Below are 25,144 nucleotides of genomic sequence, written 5' to 3'. Positions count from 1 at the left end.
CGAATGAGGATGTCACATTGACTGGAAGAGAGTGCAGAGAAAGGTTGTGGTCCCCCATTCACAGGGAAGACTGCGCAAGTTGGGGCCTAGCAGGACTGGTCGTGGGGTTGGGTAGGTGTGCTGTTTACAAGATGGTGGCGGGCGATTCAAGGGAGACAAAAAGGGAGAATACCCATAAAGGGGTGGCCACATGGGTGGCACTAGGCCCTCTGTGATTGGAGGTGTGATTGGTTGAGGCAGTGCTGGGCCTTTAGGGGTTGCTGCCACACCTGACGGCTCCACCTTAGTTTTAACTACCTCTGAGGATTTATGAGCCTCCCTCAGGTAGCGCAGGCCACCCGATGATCAGCATTCATTCCTTCCCAAACAAGCATCTTAACAAACTGATCCCGAAGGTCCCCAGCCGACAACTTACGATGGAGACTGTGCTGGACCCTGGCTATGAAATCTGGCAATGACTGTGCCGGTTTTTGTTGCACCCCTGCAATGGGAGATTCAGTGGGCCCCTCATCCAGCTTGTACCAAGCATTAAGTCCTGCCTGCCTCACTTGTTCACAGTAAGGAGCGGGTAGCGTGGCTTGCTGGATCCCTGTAGAGAATCCCTCCCCCGTCCCAGCCAGCATAGCGTATGTAGTAGGAATAGCCGGCTGGGCTGCTCGGTTAGCTTCAGCCCTCACCCAGCACTCCTCCTTAAAGAAGGTGTACCACTTTATGAACTGGGGACTCGCGAGGACTGCCTTGGCCACGTCCAACCTCGGGGACACATGAGTGATAAGCTATGTCTTGCAGCATGGTTTGGGCTCAGGCAGAGTTTGGCCCGTCTTCCACCACTGCCTTGCGAAGCTCCTTTAAGTCCTTCACTTCCCAGAGATACCACTTCAGAGGTCTGTTGCTGCCTGGAGCTAAATTAACAGGGTAGGCCTGAGGCGGCGTGTTCCCAGGCCCAGAGTTCACTTCCCTACGCTGCTTTATGTGCACCAGATAAGCTTCCACAAAGGTCACCTCATTTCTCCTCTCCCCTCCCCGGCAATCGTAAAAGTCCAGATCACACAGCTCCCTCTGCAGCTATACATAAGGGGAGGCTACCTCTGCCCCTGGGAGGTATGGGGGGGGTCCTGGCCCTTCTGGGGCAGATGGGCTATGCAGGACAATTTTCACTTTCGTTTTTACCTCAACAGTTTGTGCCTCCACAGGGTCTCTGCATTCCTGATCAAACTTAGCCCATTCTCTCTCCCTGCCATCTTCCTCTGAGTCTTTAGGCTCTCCCAAGTCCTGTGCTTCCTCTTTCTCCCTCTCGCCCTTGGAAGGTGGGGGTATAGCGTCTGGGTGGAAGGATGCTTTAAGGGCAGTATCAAAGTGTCTCTTCCTCTCGAGGGTGAGTTTTTCCACCCATGACCAGGTGTTCCAAGAAAAGAGATTGGCCATCTGAATCCAAAGGGCTGAGGTTATGACAGCTTCCCAGATACTTTTTAAGATATAGCGTAAGGTCTTTAAGGCCAGGTCCTTTTGGGATGAAACTGCATCACCCATACTGAAGGTTTCACTTACCCTGAGAGACTGCTTAGCTTCAGCCGAAAAGTTACTGGTCATGCCCCACGTTGGGCACCAGATGCGGGGTCTTAGTCCACCCGAACGAGGATGGACTGGGTCCAAAGAGAGGTAAGTGCACTGCTCACCGGTTCCCCAGCATCCCGATCCTGGAGACAGTCAGATGCAGTGGGGAGTCAAGTCAAGCAAGCAAGAACTCGGTTTGTTGCACGTGTAGCAAAGCCTTTTAAAGCACAAGACCACAGGATTACTGGGGCAGGGCATAAGGACCAACCAATTGCTTAAAAGGCCATTTTACAGGGTGACTTTTTACAGGACCAGCCATATGTCTGCACACTCATCATCAGTTGTCACCTCCCCTGATGCTGTGCGGCCAATCAGCTTTGGTGGTAAATGACTTTGGGTACTGCCCACCTTACTTCCTTTGGGTGCCATCTTTGAATTGCCACGTGTGCCTAATTTCCCCACAGAATGTCATTGGTATTTTGATTTGGGATCACACTGAATCTATAAATTGCTTGTGGTAGTATGGACATTTTGATGATATTGATTCTTCCAACACATGAACGTGGAAGATTTTTCCATATTCTTTTTATCTTTCTTTAATGTTTTGTCATTTTCATCATAGAGATCTTTGACATGCTTAGGTAGATTTATTCCCAGTTATTTGATTTTTTTTTTGTAGCTTTTGTGAATGAGATTGATCTTAAAAGTTCTTTCTCAGCCATGGCATTGCCTGTGTATCTATTGATTTTTGTGTGTTGATTTTATATCCTGCTACTTTACCAAACTGTTCTGCAAGTTCCAATAGTCTCTTAGTGGAGTCTTTTGGTTCTCCTATATATGGCATCATGTCATCTGCAAATAGGGATAGTTTATTTCTACCTTTCCAATTTGTAGCCTTTTGATTTCTTTTTCTTGCTTAATGGCTCTGACTAAAACTTCCAGGGATATATTGAATAGCAATGGTGAGTGGGAATGCTTGTCTGGTTCCAGATCTCAATGGGAATGCTTCCAGGTTTTCCTCATTCCATAAAATTCTGACTAGGGGTTTGTCATAAATCGTCTTGTTTGTGTTGAGGAATGTTCCTTCTATACCCAATTTGCTTTAAGGTTTCATCACGAAAGGATGTTGTATTTTATCAAATGCTTTCTCTGCATCTATTGAGATAACTATATGGTCTTTATTCTTCAGTTTCTTAATGTGATATATCATATTTATTGATTTGCAAATGTTGAAACATCCATGCATACCAGGAATAAATACCACTTGGCCCAGGTGAATGATCTTTCTGATGTGTTGTTGAATTCAATTAGCTGGTATTTTGTTGAGCATTTTTGTATCTGTGTTCATCAGGGATATCAGTCAATAGTTCTGTTTCCCTTATGTGTCCTTTTCCGGATTAGGAATCAAGGTAACGCTGGTCTCATTGAAAGAGTTTGGGAGGATTCCCTCCCTTTCAATCATCTTGAATAGTTTGAGAACATTTGGAAATTAGTTATTCTTTATATTTCTTTTTTTTAATTTTTTTAACTTTTATTTAATGAATATAAATTTCCAAAGTACAGAATATTGATTACAATGGCTTCCCCCCCATAACGTCCCTCCAACCCGCAACCCTCCCCTTATCCACTCCCTCTCCCCTTCCATTCACATCAAGATTCATTTTCGATTCTCTTTATATACAGAAGATCAGTTTAGCATACATTAAGTAAAGATTTCAACAGTTTGCTCCCACACAGAAACATAAAGTGAAAAATACTGTTTGAGTACTAGTTATAGCATTAGATCTCAATGTACAGCACACTAAGGACAGAGATCCTACATGAGGAGTAAGTGCACAGTGACTCCTGTTGTTGACTTAACAAATTGACACTCTTGTTTATGGCTTCAGTAATCACCCTAGGCGCTTGTCATGAGCTGCCAAGGCTATGGAAGCCCCCTGAGTTCACCGACTCTGATCATTTTTAGAAAAGGCCATGGTCAAAGTGTAAGTTCTCTCCTCCCTTCAGAGAAAGGTACCTCCTTCTTTGATGACCCATTCTTTCCACTGGGATCTCACTCACGGAGATCTTTCATTTAGGTTTTTTTTTTCCCCCAGAGTGTCTTGGCTTTCCATGCCTGAAATACTCTCATGGGCATTTCAGCCGGATCCGCATGCCTTAAGGGCTGATTATGAGGCCAGAGTGCTGTTAGGACATTTGCCATTCTATGGATCTGCTGTGTATCTCACTTCCCATGTTGGATCATTCTCTCCCTTTTTATTCTATCAGCTAGTATTTGCAGACTTTATATTTCTGCTAGAATTCAGCAGTGAAGCCATCTGGTCCTCAGTTTTCTTTGTTGGGAGGGTTTTATTACTGATTCAATCTCTGTCTTCATTATTGTTCTGTTTACAATGTAAGTGTCTACATGCTTCAATTTTTTGAAAGTTTTTTTTATTTGTTAATTTGAGAGGTAGTGTTACAGTGAGAGGGAGAGATAGAGAGAAAGGTCTTCCATTTGCTGATTCACTTCCCAAATAGCCACAAAGGCCAGAGCTGAGCTGATCCAAATCCAGGAGCCAGGAGCTTCTTCTAGGTCTCTGATAAGGGTGCAGGGGCCCAACGACTTGAGCCATCCTTTACTGTTTTCCTAAGCCATAATGGAGACTTGAATCAGAAGAAAAGCAGCCAGGAATAGACCAGGTGCCCATACGGGATGCTGTTGCCACAGGCAGAGGATTAACCTGCTGTGCCACAGTGCTGGCTTCCATGCTTCAATTTTGGTGGGTTGTATGTGTCCTGGAATCCACCCATTTCTTCTAGGTTTCCCAATCTGTTGGAATATAGTTTTTTGTAATAATTTCTAATGATTCTTTTAATTTCTGTGGTATCTGTTTTTACAATTCCTTTTTCATCTCTGATTTTATTGATTTGGGTCTTTTTCCTCTTTTTTTTTGGTTATTTGGGCCAATAGTGTATCAATGTTGTTCATTTTTTCAAAACACAAGCTCTTTATTTCACTGATCTTTTGCATTTCTTTTGTTCAAATTTTATATATTTTATCTCCAATTTTAATTATTTCTTTCCTCTAACGAATTTTGGTTTTGGTTTCTTGTTGTTTTTCTGAGTCCTTGATATACATTGGTAGCTCATTTATTTGCTACCTTTCTGATTTCTTGATATAGGCACCAATTATTATAAAATTCCCTCTTATCACTGCTTTTGTTGTACCCCACAAGTTATTTCTTTTTTTTTTTTTTGACAGGCAGAGTTAGACAGTGAGAGAGAGAGAGACAGAAAGGTCTTCCTTTTTCCATTGGTTCACCCCCCAAATGGCCGCTATGGCTGGCGCGTTGCGGCCGGAGCACTGTGCCGGTTTGAAGCCAGGAATCAGGTGCTTCTTCCTGGTCTCCCATGTGGGTGTAGGGCCCAAGGACCTGGGCCATCCTCCACTGCCCTCCCAGACCACAGCAGAGAGCTGGACTGGAAGAGGAGCAACTGGGACAGAACCAGAGCCCCAACCAGGACTAGAACCTGGAGTACTGATGCCTCAGGTGGAGGATTAGCCTAGTGAGCCATGGCGCCAGACCCACAAGTTATTTCTTAAAAATATTTATTTATTTCAAAGGCAGGGGCAAAGAGAGAGAGTGAAATTGAGAGAAAGAGAGACGGGGGTTAGGGGGAAGACAGAGAGAGAGAAAGAGAGAGAAAGAGATGTTCCATATGCTGGTTCACTCCCCAAATGGGCACAATAATTGGAGCTGAGCCAATCTGAATCCAGGAGCCAGGAGCTTCTTCCAGGAACTTCTTCCCACATGGGTGTAAGGGCCCAAGAGCTTGGGCCATCTTCTACTGCTTTCCCAGGCCATAGCAGAGAGTTGGATTGGAAATGAAGCAGCTGGGTCTCCAACCAGCACCCATATGGAATGCTGGCATGGCAGGCAATGGTTTTACCCACTATGCCGTAGCACTGGTCCCTAGAGACTTCTTAAAATTCATTGTGTTGGCCAGCGCCACGGCTCAATAGGCTAATCCTCTGCCTGTGGCGCCGATACCCCAGGTTCTGGTCCCAGTAGGGGTGCCGGATTCTGTCCCCATTGCTCCTCTTCCAGGCCAGCTCTCTGCTGTGGCCCGGGAGGGCAGTGGAGGATGGCCCAGGTCCTTGGGCCCTGCACCCACCTGGGAGACCAGGAGAAGCACCTGGCTCCTGGCTTCGGATCAGCACAGTTCGCCAGATGCAGCAGCCATTGAGGGGGTGAACCAATGGAAAAAGGAAGACCTTTCTCTCTGCCTCTCTCTCTCACTGTCCACTCTGCCTGTCAAAAAAAAAAAAAAAAAAAAAAAGAAAGAAAGAAAGAAAGAAAGAAAGAAAGAAAGAAAGAAACTTTGAGCTCCCGAGCTGAATCCCAGCCCTTCCCAATTCCACCCACACACCCCCGCCAAAAAAAAAAATGACTTGTGCAAGTTGTGTCAGCAACTACTCATGCATGACCAAATGCATCCACCACACAAATGACCCAGCACGGCTATGGGGGCTGCCAAGAGACAAAAAAATTCATTGTGTTGATATTTAGTGAGCCCTTTCTTTCTGGAGTTAATGTTCTTATGTTTTGCGAAAGTTTTTCACATATTTACATTTTTCTTTGGAAAACAATTTCCCCTTTTGTCTTTGTTGTTTCTTCTTTCAGGATCTTATTGGTTGGGTATTGAGAATCCTAAAATGGCCTTTTAATTTTCTCATCTTTTATTTCTTTATTTCTATCAACTTGAGTTCTTGTTCTACTATCCTGATTGTTTCCTTAAATTTTAGATATCAATTTTACAATATTAGATATATTTTAAACTTTTCAGAAACTTTTTTGTTCTCAAATTTTTCTTCTGAGGAAAGTTAATGTTCATTTTTGGGAATATGATATAATCTCTTAGGATATTAGTGTAGGATTCTGAAATTTTATTGTTTCTTCATTGTCTCTTCTTGATTCTCTTCCTATTTTTGTTTCTTTTCTTATTCTGTTTTTTTATGTGTAGGTTTCTGCACATCTCCAGTAACTCATGCCTCCTTATATAGGATGAGGAGACGAGCAGCAAACCCTGAACATGTGAATGACACTTGTCAAAAGTAGGCATCTCTACAGTGAGAATCAGCTTTTCTTCAATGACAAGTGGTGTGTGGGTGTGTGTGTGTGTGTGTGTGAAATCTGGACCTGTTCAGTTTTCCCAGTGAGTAACACCTTGAGTCTCTGCCATCAGGGTGTTTCTAGCTTTTAATGTTCCATGGGTAAGAGTAGGAAAATGAGAGTCCCACTCTCAATTGATGACATTTGCCTTAATCATTCCTTTCCCATGGCTTTTAAGTTCCATTCTTCATTCCCACTGTCTGCTGGGCCTGGAGACTTTGGGGGAAGGATTGTGGTGAGGCCAAGCAGTCCTCTAGATAAGACATCTAACTATTTTTTTTTTGTAATGGTTTTAATGATTGCTTTCCTCCATGGCTCTTACCCCTCTTCGGTTGACTTAGTGACTCTAATTCCTGAACCTTCTGTGATTTAATTCAGTGTATTGTCAATGGTGTTTCTCTCTGAATCTTTCTGAACTTGCTATGAGATTCCTGACCTTTCTCTGCACTCCAAAAATTTGTCGAAATTTCTTGCTTAATATGTTTTCCATTGCTTTTTGTCCACTTTCTTCTTAAAATTTATTTATTGTCATTTTTAAAGTTGTTTAGGGTGAAAAAGATAAATGTCTGTAGTCAATCTGTCACGTTAAACTGGATAGATAGCTGTCTTGTTGGCACTGTGATACTTTAGATGGCGGTAATTATATTTACCTCTCGTGTCTTTTTCCAGCATGGTCAGAATAACACTTTCCATTCATCTCTAAATGCTTTGTTTGCATAATCACATATGATCCTCACAAGAACTAGCCAGCAAGAAAGATGAAGCCAGGCTCCTAAGTTTTAGTGTGCTGCCTTTCCTTGGTAACTGAAACCTATTTTTTAACCACATTTTCACTTTCCCATTGTTTCCTTTTCTATTTGTTTTCTCCTACAATATTCTATACTTTTTTTTAAATATCTCATATCTAATTTGGAAAAATGTAAATGGATGAATCATGAAAATAAATAAATGAACAAAGATAGCTGGATACATCTTTTTTACTGGGTGAAAGCAGTTTGAATTAAGACAAAGATTACTGAAGCTTTATATTTTATCTTGAATCAATTAATGGAAAATTTTTCCCTCTTCTCCTTACCCTTCCCTCATTTCTTCTGCTTCCTCCTCTTCTTCTTTTTCTTCTTCTTTCTCCTCCACTTTTCTCTTCCCTCCCCCTCCTCTCTTCTTTCTTTCAACAATTGACATTCTTCATTCTTATGAAGCACAGTGGGGTCTAATGTTGTTAGAACTGAAAAGACAGGTGTAGAACACATGGGTTTTACTTCTCTCAATTTCATTGCAATCTTGACTAAGTCTGTTTACCCAATGTAATCTAATTCTCTTATATGCAACATAGGCACTAATAACATATTAGTAACATTTTAGATTTTTGTCAAAATATTCTAGTTCTATGTGTGAATTAATATGTCTTTTTTTTCTTTTTGTGCACTTTTATTGTTCTAGCTTAGAAAAACACTAGAATAATGTTCAAAATTTTTACGTGCTAAAATATTTACTTTGCTTTCTTTTTTTTTTTAATCTTTTATTTAATGAATATAAATTTCCAAAGTACGAATCATGGGTTACAATGGCTTCCCCCCATACCGTCCCTCCCACCCACAACCCTCCCCCCTCCCACTCCCTCTCCCCTTCCATTCACATCAAGATTCATTTTCGATTATCTTAATATACAGAAGATCAGCTTAGTATACCTTAAGTAAGTATTTCAACAGTTTGCTCCCACACAGAAACATAAAGTGAAAAATAATAGATGATTTTTTTTAAATGATGATGAAATCAGATCAGACCTATTGTCATGTTTAATCCCAGTGAGAGTCAAGTTGGGAATTGATAATTTCTTTCTTTCTTTCTTTTTTTTTTTTTTTTTTTTACAGAAGATCAGTTTAGTGTACATTAAGTAAAGATTTCAGTCGTTTGCACCCCCATAGAAACACAAAGTGAAATATACTGTTTGAGTACTCGTTATAGCATTAAGCCTCAGTGTACAGCACGTTAAGGACAGAGATCCTACATGAGGAGTAAGTGCACAGTGACTCCTGTTGTTGACTTTACAAATTGACACTCCTGTTTATGGCATCAGTAATCTCCCTATGCACCAGTTATGAGTTTCCAAGGCTATGGAAGCCCCTTGAGTTCTCCGACTCTTATCTTGTTCAGACACGGTCATAGTCAAAGTGGAGGTTCTCTCCTCCCTTCAGAGAAAGGCACCTCCCTCTTTGAAGACCTGTTCTTTCCACTGGGATCTCACTCACAGAGATCTTTTTGCCAGAGTGTCTTGGCTTTCCATGCCTGAAATACTCTCATGGGCTTTTCAGCCAGATCCGAGTGCCTTTAGGGCTGATTCTGAGGCCAGAGTGCTATTTAGGACATCCGCCATTCTATGAGTCTGCTGAGTATCTCACTTCCCATGTTGGATCACTCTCCCCTTTATTTATTCTATCGGTTGGTGTTAGCAGATACTAGACTTGTTTATGTGCTCCCTTTGACTCTTAGTCCTTTCATTATGATCAATTGTGAACTGAAATTGATCACTTGCAGTAGTGAGATGGCATTGGCACATGCCACCTTGATGGGATTGAATTGGAATCCCCTGATATGCATGCTCGGGCTGACTTGCCCCAATTGGTAGAGTAATATGTCTTCTGTTAGGGGGAAAGTTGCCCCTTATCTTTGAAAGGTTTTGTTAATGTACCAGCTTTGGTAAGGCCGTGAGTGTCTAAAACTCAGCTGTTGTTTAAGAACCATCACTAAATATTCCTTCAAATTGGAAATATAAATCATTCTATACCATACTCTGCTTTAATCCCTCCAAGGATGCCTATGATTGTCTAGAATACAATGCAAACTTTATATAAAACCACAAACCTATCTAAAATTATAATGCTGTATGGGATCCTTCCATCTGTCTCTATTTCCTCTGAATAATGTGTTCCCACCAGTCTGTCCTTCCCTCCCATCAAATCATGCAAGTTTGTTTCTACCCAAGAACTATTGCACAGCTGCCCTTCCTATGGACCTCAGTTCACTTGATCTTCAGGTGGTTGTCTGAGTTGAATCATTAAGATCATAGCTTAAATCTCTCTTCCAGAAACTGTGTTCTCAGTCTTTGTAATCTTAAAAATAGACTCACTGTCCAAAGTCATTCTCCAATTTACCACCCAATTTTAACTCTTTGCAGTTATCATCAAATATTTTTATTTGCTTTGTTTTATTCCTTTATATTTTATGATTGGTCTCTTCAGCTATTAATAAACAATAAATTAAAGAAATGAAGACATTTTAAAACTGATTGTTTAGTCAATCAAAGTGTAATTATTGGAGAAATTGCTGAAAGTGGAACCACTGAAATATTATTAGAATTAACAGAGATTTGTGTCTTTAAGATGACAGATGAGAAAGACCAGAGATTTTTAAAGCATGAAATGAGATAAAAACTTTTTCTAATATGCTAAACACAGGAAATTGTGGCAACTTGCAAATTGTTAAGATTCCAGTTTCATGAGCAGGTGGAGTACAAAAATTTGAAGTGATTATAAATAGCTTCATGTATCTTCACGTATGATTTGGCATTTGCTTCTTAGATTCACACATCATTTAAAGATGATTCAACCATTATATATTAAAGTTAGGATGCCTTGAAGATAAAGTTGATTGTATCTGTTTCACTGAGTTTAGAAAGATTTTCTATTACCATTCTCAGAGTCCAGCAACATTGCACCGCATTTCACCAGTCATTAAGGAGATAACAAGTAAAGCCTTATTTCGCTAACATGTCATTGGAGAGATCCTTTAAATTTAAAATGCTTTAGTGCTTCAGATATCATCTGAACAGGATGATTTGTATGTTAGTTAGAACATGTGGTCATTTACTATTAGTGAAGACATTTCTAGGGAATATTAGTGCTTTTTGCAAGTGGACCTCAAGAAATTGAAAAGTGTACATTACCTTAGTTTCTTAGAACTTTACTTCATTATTTGGTTTACTTATTGCTTACAAAATAGGATGGGAATGGAGTCTCCAACAACCCAGAGCAACACACCTAAGTTTTATTGTGACTGCTGTTACTCAGCCATTCTCTCCTGTGAGAAAGACAGGTGTGGTAGGAAATACAGAAAGACTGCTGTGGTAAGAAATACAAAGAGGCTGTGAAAACTATTACCAAACACAAGTGGAAGTGCACGGTTAGACCCTGGCTGATAAAACAATGCCTGTGTTTCAGCAAGGGAAGATACTTCCTACTTTATTATCTGTTCTTACTCCTGCAAGGGGGATGATCCTACCACTCTACCAGTCTCTCACATCATCTTCACTCTTATATCTTCCCTCCCATTATGCCAATGATGAGTTCTCCATGTCCTGGGGGTGATATCAGTGAATCTGCCCTTGGGAGGACACATATCAGTGATTCTGGGTCACCCAATGATGAGACCTCCCTCCAGTCCCATAATGATATCCACTTGTCCAAGAATGACTTGAAGAGACTCAAAAGGGGAGAGAAAGTCTTCCTTAAATCACTTTTATATCCCTTGTTCTCCTTCACCAGGAGATCATGATACTGTGACTTCTATGTGTTTTCTAATAACATGACAAAGAAGTCTTGTTCCTCCTTCTTATCAAGGAGAGAGTAGTTTTTGAGGGAAGAAGAGACATTGAAAAAAGTGTTGTTTTCATATATATTGTGAAATGTGAATGTAAAATTTTCAGTTTTTTTAGTTAAAAAAAAGTAGGATAAGCAAGGAGTCATTTAGTTTTGGTTTTCCATGGCCTCTTCATTTAATCTTCCCAATATATATTTCACATGATGGTTCTAGAAAAGTCATAAAGGTAGAATTTTTAAGCACTTCTTGTTTTAAAATATTTCTATGAAGAAAGTTGGCTAACTGGTGGAACAAAAGTATAAGCCTTATTGAAATAAGTGGCTTTCAAATACCAGATCCTTCCATCATTCAGGATTTATTGCTTGCTCACTGACATAGTCTTTTGCAGTCTGATGTCTCTCCTCAAAGTGGCACTCAGAGGTCCAACCTCTACAGCCATCCTCTGGCTTCTTCAATGCTTGACCAACATGTTGCTTAGAATTAGAAAGAGAAGCCAGCGCCGTGGCTCACTAGGCTAATCCTCCGCCTTGCGGCGCCGGCACACCAGGTTCTAGTCCCGGTCGGGGCACCAGATTCTGTCCCGGTTGCCCCTCTTCCAGGCCAGCTCTTTGCTGTGGCCAGGGAGTGCAGTGGAGGATGGCCCAAGTGCTTGGACCCTGCACCCCATGGGAGACCAGGATAAGTACCTGGCTCCTGACATTGGATCAGCGCGGTGCGCCTGCCGCAGCGCGCTGGCCACGGTGGCCATTGGAGGGTGAACCAACGGCAAAGAAAGACCTTTCTCTCAGTCTCTCTCTCTCAATGTCCACTCTGCCTGTCAAAAAAAAAAAAAAAGAATTAGAAAGAGAGTGGAGGACTGGGTGTTAGAGATCTACAGGGCCAAGCATAGAAAAGGTGCTTATTCCATCATCCAGAATGGAGTCAACTTCAAGGAGGTAGGGAAATGTAGTGCTGAGGACTGGCAAGCAAAATCAATGGTTTTCAGTGAGAAAATAGAAGACTTCTAGCCCTACCCTTCAATCAAGTAAAAGTATTAATACCTACACTAAGATGACCATAGCAGTGGACCACTCAAATTGAGGACTTGAAGTGGGAGGCATAGTTGATTGACAGCCCAGTGATTATACCTTTGAATCAACAAATCAAGCTGCTGTGACTCAATTATTGATCTCAGTGAGAATATGTCTAACAGACCATGAATGCTTGATGTGACATTCCTCCAAGAGTAATTTGTGCTTGTGGTCTGCTCACTGGTTTTGCCAAGACATTCTCAGAACTGCACTGTATTTAGAGGCTGATCATCATTAACTTTTTCTTCCTCCTCCCTTTTCAAGGGTCAGCACTCTTGTCCATTCCTATATTCACTTGTCTTCTTACAGGTCCATCGCAAGAAATTTCTTGACTGTCTAATCCTGTCTCAATGTTGGCTCACTGGAGGACCTCAAGTGACATACATGATACTAGGATTGACTAATTCAGGAAGTCAGGTAGCATGATGAGTTTTTAGAAGGACTCAATCTCTACCTGACAAAGAAGACCTTGTCCTAAATGGAACCTGCAGCATAGACTATCCCTGACACAATATGTCTGCAAATGTGCCATTGGAAAATGTCCTAGCATACAGAAATGGCCTTGAAGGTGCGAAGACTCAGGAGTTTGAAAGATATGTGGAGAAAACCTCCTTCAAGTGTGATGACATTGTTTGGTGACTACTAGGTTGTACTGACACCCTTTAAAGGTATACTGGAAAACCAGGGTGATTAACAGACAGTTAAATATTTATTTTCATAGCTTATAAAAAACTTCTTCCCGTCCATAGAGAAAAAGCAGATAGGAGTAATGTATTAGTCAGCATAGCCTGTCATAACAGAATGCCACAAGCTGCAAGGCTTAAACAACAGAAATTTATTTCTCAAGTTCTGAATAGCAGAAGTTCTGGAATCAAGCTGCCAGCTGGACTGCTGTCTGGTGAGGGATCTCTGCTTGGGAGCAGATGATTACTTTCTCACTGTGTCCTCACATGGCTTTTCCTCTGAGTGTGCTTGGACTTAGACATCATGTTAAATTAGAGGTTGTTTGATTAAGGGGGGGCAGAATATAAAGCAGAATAATTACAAATTTATTTATTTGGTGGTATTGTCCTTGATAAGACTGTAGGGAATGGTGCCACCTCACTGCCAGGGTGACTAATAGATGTGTGGAAAATCAAAGATCCTTGCTGAGTCTAGTCAAAATCACACACAAAGTATGGATATATGGAAGAGAAAGGAATATGAAATGTGATGGATATATTGTAATATATATCCTGGGATGGATATATTGTAATAAAGTCCAGAAGATCCACTAGATGAGCATGTTCAACTCCAAGACCATGAGGAATGGTCTGGAGGTTTCTCAGGTAGATCTCTGTAGACCATGCTGGTAGCAGGACAGGGGCTCACAGATCTGGGATCTTTGAACACATGTGGATGAGGAGGCATTATGGGGGTTCTGTTTAAAGCCACACACCAGAAGGTCACAATTACTGTAACAACCGGAAATATTGAGGAAGTCAAGATTTAGCGACGATTAATAGAAGACAGTGTTTATAGGGGTAAAATAGATGGTCAGTCGACGAGAGCGTGACTTCATATCTGCAACCAGAAATGGCAAAAATAGAAAAATAGGAAGTTAAGAGCAGTCACTTCAGTAAACCATCATAAGTTCATACTCAATTTTCAGACATAAGCTGATTTTCAAATACAGCTACCACTGACAGAAGTGGTCATACTCCCCATGTGGAGAGACCTGCAGGAATGTACTGTAATGATCCCTCCATTCATCTCCCAGAGTTCTAGTAGTCACTTACTCAAATACTTGTACATTGAGGAAAGGAGTATAAAAAGACATTTTGAGAATTATTGCACATTGAATCTGAGCTGATATCTGCAGGAGACTCAAAGCATTTTATGGTCCTTCCCACCTCCCATCATAAGAGCATGGAGCACTAGGAGCTAAGTCATAAATGGGGTCCTTGCTAAGGACAACCTTAGCAGTGACTATTGGGTCCATGGGTAGAACCCTTGTTATTATTCCCTAGCCACTAGTAATGTAATAGGTAATGATGTTCTTAGCAGTGGGATGATGATACCCATCTGACTCCTTGGCCTGTGGGTGAGAGTTGTCATAGTGATGAAGGCCAAGGCTAAGTGTGAACCTCTGAAACTGCTGTTTCCTGCCTCCAGACCAAGACACTAAATTTTCAAAATTACACATCTTGAAGGCAATGATGGAGATTAATGTTCAATTATAGACCATAGGAGTGGTGGTCTTTACTATTTCACCATTTAATTGTCCAGGATTCAGATAGTTTCTGTAGGAGCTGGAAAGCCCAATTAAATACTGGGTAATACTCAATTCCACTCCCACAAGTTCAATACAATAATACTCTACAAACTGCTGTGTCGAATATGAGAGTATGACTGAGATATATTAATAAGACCTTAAGCAGATGAAAGTAGGCACTGATTTGGAGAATGCCTTCCTTTCTATTCAGTTAGACAATGGACTAGTTCTACAGTTCAAGTTCATGTAGGATGGGCAACAATATTCAGTTACGGTTTTGCCCCAGGGTTATGTTTGCACTATCCCCTCTGATGTAATATATTCCAAAAAGATCTTGATTCTCTGACATCCCACAGAATGTCTCATTGATCCATTATATTGACAACATCATGTTCACTGCACTGGTTAAACAGGAATGGTTAGTACCTTGGAGACCCCAGTAAAGATATGTGAACTCCAGAGGACAGGAGTAAAATCCTAAAGGATTCAGGGCAGAATAATTTGTCTTTTTCAGAGAGCATTCCTGTCTGTTTCTTCTAGGATGAATGTCAACTTAGCCAGGTATAGACAGTTGTCAAAGATCAGCAAACCTTTGTAAAGGGCAAGATAGGGAATATTTTCAGCTTTGTAAGCTTTATGGTTCTAGTGGCACATACTCTGCTTTTCTGTTGTAGGTGCAAACTCCCACAGACAATTTGCAAACAAATTCATATGGTTGTGTTCCAATAAACTTTTATCTACCAAAACAGGTGATGGCCAGATTAGGCTTATGGGGTGTGGTTTACTGGCCCACATACTATTGGATCACATCATCATTCATAACTTTTTGAATTTGTTTGTTCAGCAAATGTGTTTTGAGTATATAGCATGCACTGACTTTTCTAAATGCTCAGGACATAGGCTGAACAAAGAAAAAATGAGACTCTGCCCTAGTAAATAAACAAACACTAAATACAAATAATAATGAAGGAAGGAAGGAAGGGAATTCAGAAGGAAGGAAGATAAGTAGGGGTAAGCATGGCATGGGAAAATGAGGTGGTAGGACAGGCAACGTTTGATATTATGGTCAGTAAATACTTTTACAAGATGATTTCGAGAAAAGTTGTAACTATGAGAAGATATGGGGGAAAATTCCAATAATGAGGCAAAGCAAGTTCAAAGACCCTGTGGTATGACTGAGAACAGAGAGAAGTGCCATGTTATTGAAGAAATTGACTAAGGGAAGAGTGGTAAGATTGAAGTAAAGCAGGGATGTGTGATATGGGTAAAGCATTTAGACTTTATTCTGAAACCACTGCAGAATTTTAAGTAGAGAATTACATTATATGATTTAATTTTTTAAAAAGATCACTCTGGTCCTATTTGGAAAGTGTATTTTAGAGAGAAAAAGTATAGAAAGATAACTTAGAAGGCTGTTGATATAATTCAGAAAAGAATTGATGGGATTCAGATAAGTGAGATGACAGAGACTTTGAAGAGATGCTTATTGATAAAAGATATATTTGGAAATAGAACCAGTAGGCCTTACCGATGGACTGAATTAAATAAGTAAGAAAGAGGGCTGAATAAATGATGACTGCTTAGCCTTTAGCATGAGAAATTTGACAGTGCCTCCTCCTGAGATGGGAATGACTAAGGAAATGACTATTTTTTCGAGTAAGGGAATATATCAACATGTGACAATTTGATAGGCACAAGACATGAGTATGTGTAGAAGGCAGTAAAATACAGAAATCTGAAGTTTGGGATGAAGTCGAGGGTGGAGATAAAAATTTGGAGGTCATGAATTTGTATGAGGTAGTGAGAGTTAGGTGGGAAAGTCATGGAAGAGCAAGGAGAGCTCAGGAATGCGCACTGCCCTCCCCACATCTGTGGCAAAGAAAGTGATAGTTGTAATACCACAGATGGAGGAGGGAACGTGGAAGGAGAAGAACTGATGAGAAGGCACTTGGGTGAGGTGTGGGGAACAGAAAGAGAGCACAGTGTCATAGTAGTTAGGAAAAGAGAATTGCAAGATGATAAACAGAAAAGCAAAGAAAGTATCATTGTGTTTTCTTATGGATCATTCTGGAAGAAAGCAATTACAAGGTGATGAATACACATGGTTATATTGTTTCCTGGTTCATGATCAAAAGTGGAGTGAACAGTGAGGACTCTCTATAGCCAGTGAGATTGCATGGAACAAGGGGAGGGATCAGAAAGTGTCTCGTGAGACATGGGATATCAAAACCTGCACAGCAGGCCGGTGCTGCGGCTCACTAGGCTAATCCTCCACCTAGCAGCGCCGGCACACCGGGTTCTAGTCCCGGTCGGGGTGCCGGATTCTGTCCCGGTTGCCCCTCTTCCAGGCCAGCTCTCTGCTGTGGCCAGGGAGTGCAGTGGAGGATGGCCCAGGTGCTTGGGCCCTGCATCCCATGGGAGACCAGGAAAAGCACCTGGCTCCTGGCTCCTGCCATCGGATCAGCGCGGTGCGGCGGCCATTGGAGGGTGAACCAACGGCAAAAAGGAAGACCTTTCTCTCTGTCTCTCTCTCTCTCACTGTCCACTCTGCCTGTCAAAAAAAAAAAAAAAAAACCAACCTGCACAGCCAGCAGAGCTGAAACCAGTCAGAGCTGAAACTACATTCTGGGAAGTCAGAATGGGCTTCTGGTTACCAAAGGCAAGGTGCCAGAATCAGATATCAAAGCTGAGTTAGGCAGCCAGAAGTCAGAAAGTACAAAGACTAGAACAAGTATAAGCAAGTTGGGAGTAGACGGGAGGTATTTGGAACTTCTTCCCAGACCAGGGTTTCTTTTTCAGTGTAAGAGCCCAGGTGTGACAGTCATAGACCAGGCTCTGAGGAATATCAGACCCCAGCTCCATAATCTGCAGATGCTCTTCTCTAGTTGGAGTCAGCCACAGCTTCTTGTGGATTGTTGGGTAGAATGTCTTGGCATGTTCTGGTATTTCCTTGGTGAAAACTGGTGATTTGGGAAGTGGAACATGATTTCCCATAATCAGGCTGGCTTCTGATTATGGAGTTGCACAAGGCATCAGTGCTTAGAAGCATCCTAGGCTTGATTTAATGCTCTTCTGTCACCATCTTGAAATTCTCAACAGTTTTGAACCAGGACCCCACATGATTGGTTTGCAATTGACCCTGTAAACAAAGTAGCCTGGTCCTGTCCTTGCTTGCTTTTTTGGCTACATATTTCACATTTTTCTTTTCTTACAGTGGAATCAATTTGAGGGGATATTCTTTCTGCCACATGGTTGAGATAATGAACTCCATGTGGCCATAGGTTTGTATCTGAAGGTGAGACAATAGAATATAACAGTCAAAGAATTTGAATGCTGCTTTTCAGAGTGGCTTTAAATTAGGAGTCCTGGTCAGAGTTCAGGTGCCTAATAGCACACAGAAGTAGGAGAATTCATTGGTGGGCAGTGGAACAGTGGCTAAGACACAAGGGTCAGGATGCAGGGTGAGGTGCAGCATGTTGGTGAGTGGCCCACTGCCACCTGGGTGCCAGCAAGTCATGGAGGAGAGGAAAACCCTGGAAAAAGCAATTATGGTGACATCCAGGAAGCAAACAGTGACAGCAAGAGGCTTTGTTAGCCCTTACACTGTTAGAGCTGTCGTTCAGGATGATATTCTACGGATTTCATACTGAGAAGGTGGAGGAGTTCTGGGCAACCTCTTCTACTGTTTTTGTTTGTTGGTTTGCCTCTTGTAAAATGCAACTTTTGCATGGTAGATTATGCAATTCGACCTATGAATGATTTGAGGGTTGAAATATTTGAAAATGACTCCCATCTTACCCAGCAGGGCTTCAGTGTGTCTACCTCAGCCTCACTACTGCAGGCTGCAGAGATGAGATTAGACCATCATGAAACAGCACCTGGCTTTCATATCTCAAGGGCAGTCTAGAGAGCAGAAATTCCCATTTCCTCGTGAGGCAAGTGTCCATGAATATAATCAAGATCTGAGGACCCAGGCCCAGGTGTGCTCAGTGATGGGGAGGGAAGATGGCCTCTACTCTGAAGCTGGTTTAGAGATAAGTCAGAGGAGACGAAAATCAGGTTGAAGAAGACAGGGATGCCAAAGGCTCAAAAATTTTTTTGAGTCAATATAAAATAAATTCCTTTCTAATATGTGAATGACATAGGAAATTGAGCACTTGTGGTACTCACTTCAGACAAGCACAAGAATGACTGGACAGCCCAGATTGTTGGGGGTTTTGAAAATCAGAACTGCTTGTCTCTTGTTCACAAGTGTGTAGATCTCCAAAATAATCCTGTAAAGCAGGAATTTTATTTCCATGGTGCTTGGCCTGAGTGAGTGAGTGCCTCAGATGAGAGACTTGAAGCAATCAGAATCGATCCACCATGTTAAAACGTCATTTAAGTTTTAGATTTGGCCATGGACCAGGCCTTTAGAAAAGGTACCATCCAATTAAAGCTGCCTGGGAGTTGCCTGGAATAATATAAAAATTCAAATATGTGGGAAGCATCTGGAGAGATGTTTTCACTTGGTTTTGATGGCTGTGCAAGTCTGAACTGTTCTAAGCAGCAGAGTTGTTTCACGTAGCCCTAGGCTGCCCAGGTTCAGCTTCTGAGAACGACGTGGAGCATCCACCCTCTCTCACGGCTTTCACCCTGGGCTGTAGTTGTCTTGCACAGGCAAACCTCTCCAGCTTTTGAAGAACTGCAGAGATAGAGGGCCTGCAGACCCCTTCTATTTGTGTCTGCAGATGGAGAGCTATGTGCCCAGAGGGGTCTTTGAATTCTGGTCAAAAATAAAAAAATAAGAAGAAACCTTGCATCATCATCACTATCCTGTGATATCTGCCAATGCAGAGGGAGTTTATGAATACATGTCCCAGTAGGCAGCACACCTGCCAGGGGATGGATGGTCACAGAAGAAAAATCTACAGACGGAAGTGCTATTGGCAATGCTCAAAGAAGTGGAGTCTGTGGATTGCCCAGATGATAATGACGGCATCGGACTTTATAGCAAGGAGAAGTTGATGATGGAGGAAAATGAGGAAAAGCCTTAGAGGACAGACGTCATGACCTCCTGAATTCAGCTTCATGAGGGTCCCTGTGTGGGACAGGTGCTTCTGAAGGTAGAGGCCCAAGTTTGCTCTGGTTCATCATGGGAGGTGCTATTGTTGGAAGATGCTTTGGCCCTCGAACTCGAGCAGGACTTTAAATCCCAAAGTCATAAGTTCTTGGCACTAAGAGAGTGGAAATTCAACCAGTTACAATATTTATTTATTTATTTATTTATTTTTTTGACAGGCAGAGTGGACAGTGAGAGAGAGAGACAGAGAGAAAGGTCTTCCTTTGCCGTTGGTTCACCCTCCAATGGCCGCCACGGCCGGCGCGCTGCAGCCGGTGCACTGCGCTGATCCGATGGCAGGAGCCAGGTACTTCTCCTGGTCTCCCATGGGGTGCAGGGCCCAAGGACTTGGGCCATCCTCCACTGCACTCCCTGGCCACAGCAGAGAGCTGGCCTGGAAGAGGGGCAACCGGGACAGAATCCGGCGCCCCGACCGGGACTAGAACCCAGTGTGCTGGTGCTACAAGGCGGAGGATTAGCCTAGTGAGCTGCGGCACCGGCCACCAGTTACAATATTTAAATGCAAGGCTTTGGGGAGTGCTGAGAGTGTATTGTTAGGGTGGAATCCCCATAATTAAATATTGGTGGCTTTATAAGGATAGAGACAAAGACATGGACATATTTCTCCCATTTTCTTGCCATACAATGCCCTGTGCTACCTCGGAACTCTGCCAGCAAGAAAAACATCTCCAGAGGGCAAATGAATGGGACACACGAAGTCTTAGACCATGAACCCCTATAACCATATACCAAAATAGTCCTCTCTTCTGATAAAATAGTCGGCCTCAGGTGTTTCATTGTAGTAATGAAAAAATCAGTTGGGGTACTGGGGTCTTCTTATCTCTGAAGACCACAGATTATGAAGTGCTAAGGGATTCAGGACAAGAGCCTGCCAGATTCATGGTATACATTAAGCCACAGCAACACTCAGCTTGCATAGTGGTGTTCATGTGGGGCACCCACGCTTGAAGTGCCTTCCTTGCCGCATAATAGGTACAACAGCCCTGTTGTTGAGCCTTTCTAGTGTTAGCTAGAATAGGGCTCACAGAGGGAGGCAGTGCACAGCACACATCTCTGGTTTAGCTTCTAGACTTTTCACCCATTGAGCTCTGAGTCCTATCCTGAGCTGGGCATCCCAGCCAAGCCATTGAAATCCTGTGCCCTCTGCCCACCAACTTCACTCCCCACCTGCCTGCTGCATTCTCCCAGTGTGCTGTCATACAAGTCTATTAGTTCTGGGATTTTTTTTAGAAAGTCTGCTTGAAAAACTCTCCTGTTTTAGTAAGGAGTTCTGTCTGCCCTTTGTCTTCCATGCATAAGATCTCTAAATGCTATCATAAAATTCCTTTCTCTAAGTAAAAAAATTAAAGTCCCAGTGAGTAGACATATGTTTAAGCTTTGTCTCATAAATTAGTTCTGATTCTTTGAGATTATATGGAGTACTTTTGTGGGAGGTATACACACTTTGTAAAATCAGTACTTTTGCTTCTAAGTAATTTTCCTAATGTGACTTCTAAGAATGTTGTTTGAAATTTCATTTCATGGTCAATTTGGCACGTAATAAGAAGATTCAGGGAAGGTTTGGAGTGCATAGCCTGCATTATGGGAGACACCAATATGTTCTCTGCTCCCTAATTTGTACTTATTTGCAGAAATGGGTGAATAATCTTAATTCTCTTCAAGGATACAGCCTCTGTGTAACCTGTCAAACTGCATGGGTTGCCATACAGTGTGATTATGCCCTCAGGTTCTGCAGATCCTGAGAATGGTTGGTGCAAGGACCTGGCCACTTTCTGTCCCTTGGTGGAGGCTGTGAGCTGCAGCTGATGTTGATGTCCTTATTGCTTTCCTAGTCCCATGTTCACTGGAAGAAGGATCTGTCTCCCAGAGGGATTGGCTCCTTCATGTAGGCCTTTTCTGTCATGCACAAAATATACCTCTCCCTATATTTGGAGAACAGTTCTGTAAACACACTTATTAAAAAAGCTTTAAGTTCTACAATTCACATTGATATACTTCTAAAAATGCTGAAAGACTGATTACTATTTGTTTTCTAATCTAAAGTTGCTTCCAAAAGTTTGTGGAACATGTGTGTTATAAAAATGCAGATTGTAATTTTTTAACCATCATATACTTATCTTTTAATTCCATTTCCACCAACTTTTTGAAATATTCTCATATATTCATTTCCTCTTACTCCTTTAATGAATTACAGCAAGTTACTTATGAGCTTAGGATAACAGAAATGGATTCTCTCACTATTTCATATGTGTATATATATATAAGATATATATAACATACACAATTCATGTGTGTGTGTATATATATATATATAATTGGAATAGATAGATAGTGCACTTCCATCCACTGGCTCCAGATCTCCACTGTGGTGGCAGGAACCCAATTACTTGAGCTGTCACCATTGCCTCCCCGACTCTGCCTTGGTGGGAAGCTAGAATTAGGAGCTGGGACCCAAACTCAAGCCCACTGTGATGTGGGAAATAGATGTCTTAACCAGAAGCTTAACCACTAGGCTGAATAGCTGGTTCAATTTTTTTACCATTTCAGAGGCCAAAAATTCAAGATCAGTGATTAAAGTCAAGGGGTTAGCAGAACTGGGTCCTTCTAGAAGTTCTAAGGGAGAATTGATTAGGTATCTTTTCCAGGCTCCAGAGGCCATCTGCTTTCTTGGGCTCTTGGCTGTTTTCTCTATCTTCAAAGCTAGCACTGTGGCATCTTCAACTCTCTTTCTCTGTCCCCCTGCTCTCAGCTCACCATCTGGTTCACTCTGACAACTCCTAACCCTGTGGTCACACTGGGCCCATTCTCCTTGTCCAGAAGAGTCTTCCCATCTCTAGATCCTTGACTTAATCACATCTAAGGCAAACCTTCCTTCTCCAGTTTTAGGGATGAAGCTGCAACATCTTTGGCAAGCATAGGTTATTCAGCCCACGACAAAGAAGCACACATGTTGAAACATTAAGTTGGTGGCTTTGTTCATGGTATGTCTTCATGCAAGGCCTTTTTTACAAGTCATTCCAGAGAAGTCCTGAATTTTGGCAAAGATATTTGTAAAGCCATTTTCATATAAAACTGTCTTGTTTTGCCACTGCTAAGCTAACAAGCAGTTTACAGTATAATCACAGGCTGTTTTCAAACATGATTTTTAAACAACCAATTATTTTGGGTATATTTGGTATTTTGCTGTTCAGTATTAAAGCAATAAATTAAGTTGATATCCACCGAGTTGTCACATGCTGTTGCTCCCCCTCTTCGCAGAGGAATGACACAGGACCCTGCGTTGTTCTTTTGTCTGCTCGGCCCTCCCCGGGTTTGCTGCTGGTTCTTCCTGGGTTGGCTACTGACCCTTCCACCTCTGTGGAAGGGCGGCTCCCCCTGCCACTTTCCCCACTTCCGCGGGGGAGCGGCACACCGCCGGCCGGCTCTCTCGGGGGCTGCTCAGATGTTCCTCAGGTGTTCCTTCAGATAGATATTCCCCGTGCATGTTGTCTCTCTCCTCCTTTATAGTCCTCTTCCACCAATCCCAACTCTGCTACCCACACGCCGAGTACGCTGCTCTCCTCCAATCAGGAGCAGGTCCTGCTGTTTATTGGTTGAACTGGAGGCAGCTGTGTAGAAGCTGTTTCCTCCTCTCCCAGCGCCATATTGTGGGAGAGCAGATGCATAGAATAAGTCTTAATTCCAGTAACAGTCTAGTCCGAGTTGCTCCCCACAACATGCTATTTTTGTAAAGAGGTCTGTTTCAGCCCAACACTCACTAGAATTTCCTAATAAATACCATGATATGGTTCAAACCTCTTATGTTGTCAGGTTCTGATGTAGAAGTGACATACACCAAATCCGTGAAGCCAAGCTTGGGGGTTCTGAGCATGTCTGCCCTTTCTGTCTCTGTGTGAATCTGTCTCTGACTCTCTTTTTAGGTCCTGGAGTCTTCACTGAGGGAGGCCAGCTATGAAATTCTCCTCATATCTGTGTGAATTCGGGAAACTTCAGTGTAGTAACAACCATGTGTACTTAGCTGCTCTGTGGATGAATTACGTTTTTAGTCTCAGTCTGTCTGATTTCAGCACCTGACCACGAGGAAGTGGACAAGGCTCTTGCAACCGGAATCAGTTTTTCACGGGAGATGTTAAATCGAGCTGGATTGTACCATGTCTGTCGTCAGACCTTCCCGAAGCCTCTACACAGGTGCCTCCTGGCTACTTCCTGCATCAACAAAACCACAGAAGGTCAGTTTATTCAGAATAAAGATGGTCCATTTCTGGGGGTAGAGGTTTGTAGGGATGTTACTAGGAGGAGTGTAGCACAAGTCCCAGGTGAGCCTGAACTGAGTGCAGTTTAGGACCCTTGCACAGGGTGACCAAAGGCAGATTTTTTTTTTTTATACAAGCAAACCTCCCAGGGAAACAACCATGGAGAAGGAAAGCTGGCACATGGGTGAACCAACACTATCACAGGTATAGGTGAGAAAGAGCCGCTGTTATGTCTGTCACTCAGCATGTCGCTTAGCCTCAGAGGACACAAGACCAAACACAGGAGAAAATCAGGCATTACTTGGAAGAGAAGTATTTTCTCAGAGTCTGAAAAACGGAGAGCTCAGTATTCTTATAATGGAGCATGAGTGGGGATGTCCCCTACCTGTACAGAAAAGTGACAGCCCAGCACGGCTGTCTCCTGGAGGCATGCAGCACAGGGCGGCCTCCATAGCACCTGCAACCTTGGACCTCACAGAGGGCTTTAACCCAGCAAGACTCTCATATAGTGCACACTCAATCATCATTGTCAGGGCTTGTGCCAGAGCGACAAGGAAGGGACCTCCATGAGATCTGATAAGCCTGAAGCTTGAGTATCACACTTCAACACAAAAGACAGAAATAAAAATGGCAATAATTGTGTGGCATCTGGAAAAACTCTGTGCTTGAATCCATATGAGAGCCTTCCAGAAATAATTAGGGGAGACTTTGTGGGATCCTTAAGCATTCCAAATAGTGGGTGGGAGCAGAGCCCTAAAGAGGGAGCTTCTTACAATCAACACTGTGGTTGCCACATTGTGCAGGGCTCCCCAAACTCCTTGGCTCCTGAAATGCAGTCCTGCTGTAGAACCCACATTTCAGGCCAGAGTGGACCCACATCACTAGAAGAATGCTACATGGGTGTTACTTGACTTCAGAAGTGGTGGTGCAGGACTTAGCATTTCTGAAGCCCAGACAAGAAAAGCGTTTCAGCTTCAACCTTGGTTTCTTGGACTGTTCTGCCTGGTAGCGCCAGCTTGCGTGTCTTGCTCCAGCAGCCTTGTGGAAAGGGCCAGAAGAAGGGAGTTGAGATCTCTCACTCAAAGCCAGCACGTGCCATCCACGTGAGGCAGCCATTTTGGAAGTAGATTTTCCAGCCA

At 42.5% G+C, this 25,144-nt stretch overlaps 1 long non-coding RNA gene across 1 annotated transcript in view; it reads left to right on the top strand.

Moving 5' to 3' along the window:
• The window catches only part of LOC149122255 (uncharacterized), a 56,030-nt gene extending 32,059 nt beyond the window's left edge, over positions 1–23,971 (top strand). Inside the window, exon 4 of the long non-coding RNA XR_016220225.1 lies at positions 23,820–23,971. This is a non-coding gene — a long non-coding RNA (uncharacterized LOC149122255). The remainder of the gene's footprint in view (positions 1–23,819) is intronic.
• The last annotated feature ends 1,173 nt before the right edge of the window (positions 23,972–25,144 follow it).

This window comes from Oryctolagus cuniculus, chromosome 14 (assembly GCF_051225735.1).
Source record: "Oryctolagus cuniculus isolate XC-2025 breed Fujian yellow rabbit chromosome 14, ASM5122573v1, whole genome shotgun sequence".
NCBI lineage: Eukaryota > Metazoa > Chordata > Mammalia > Lagomorpha > Leporidae > Oryctolagus > Oryctolagus cuniculus.
This window is presented reverse-complemented; position numbering and strand designations above follow the sequence as displayed.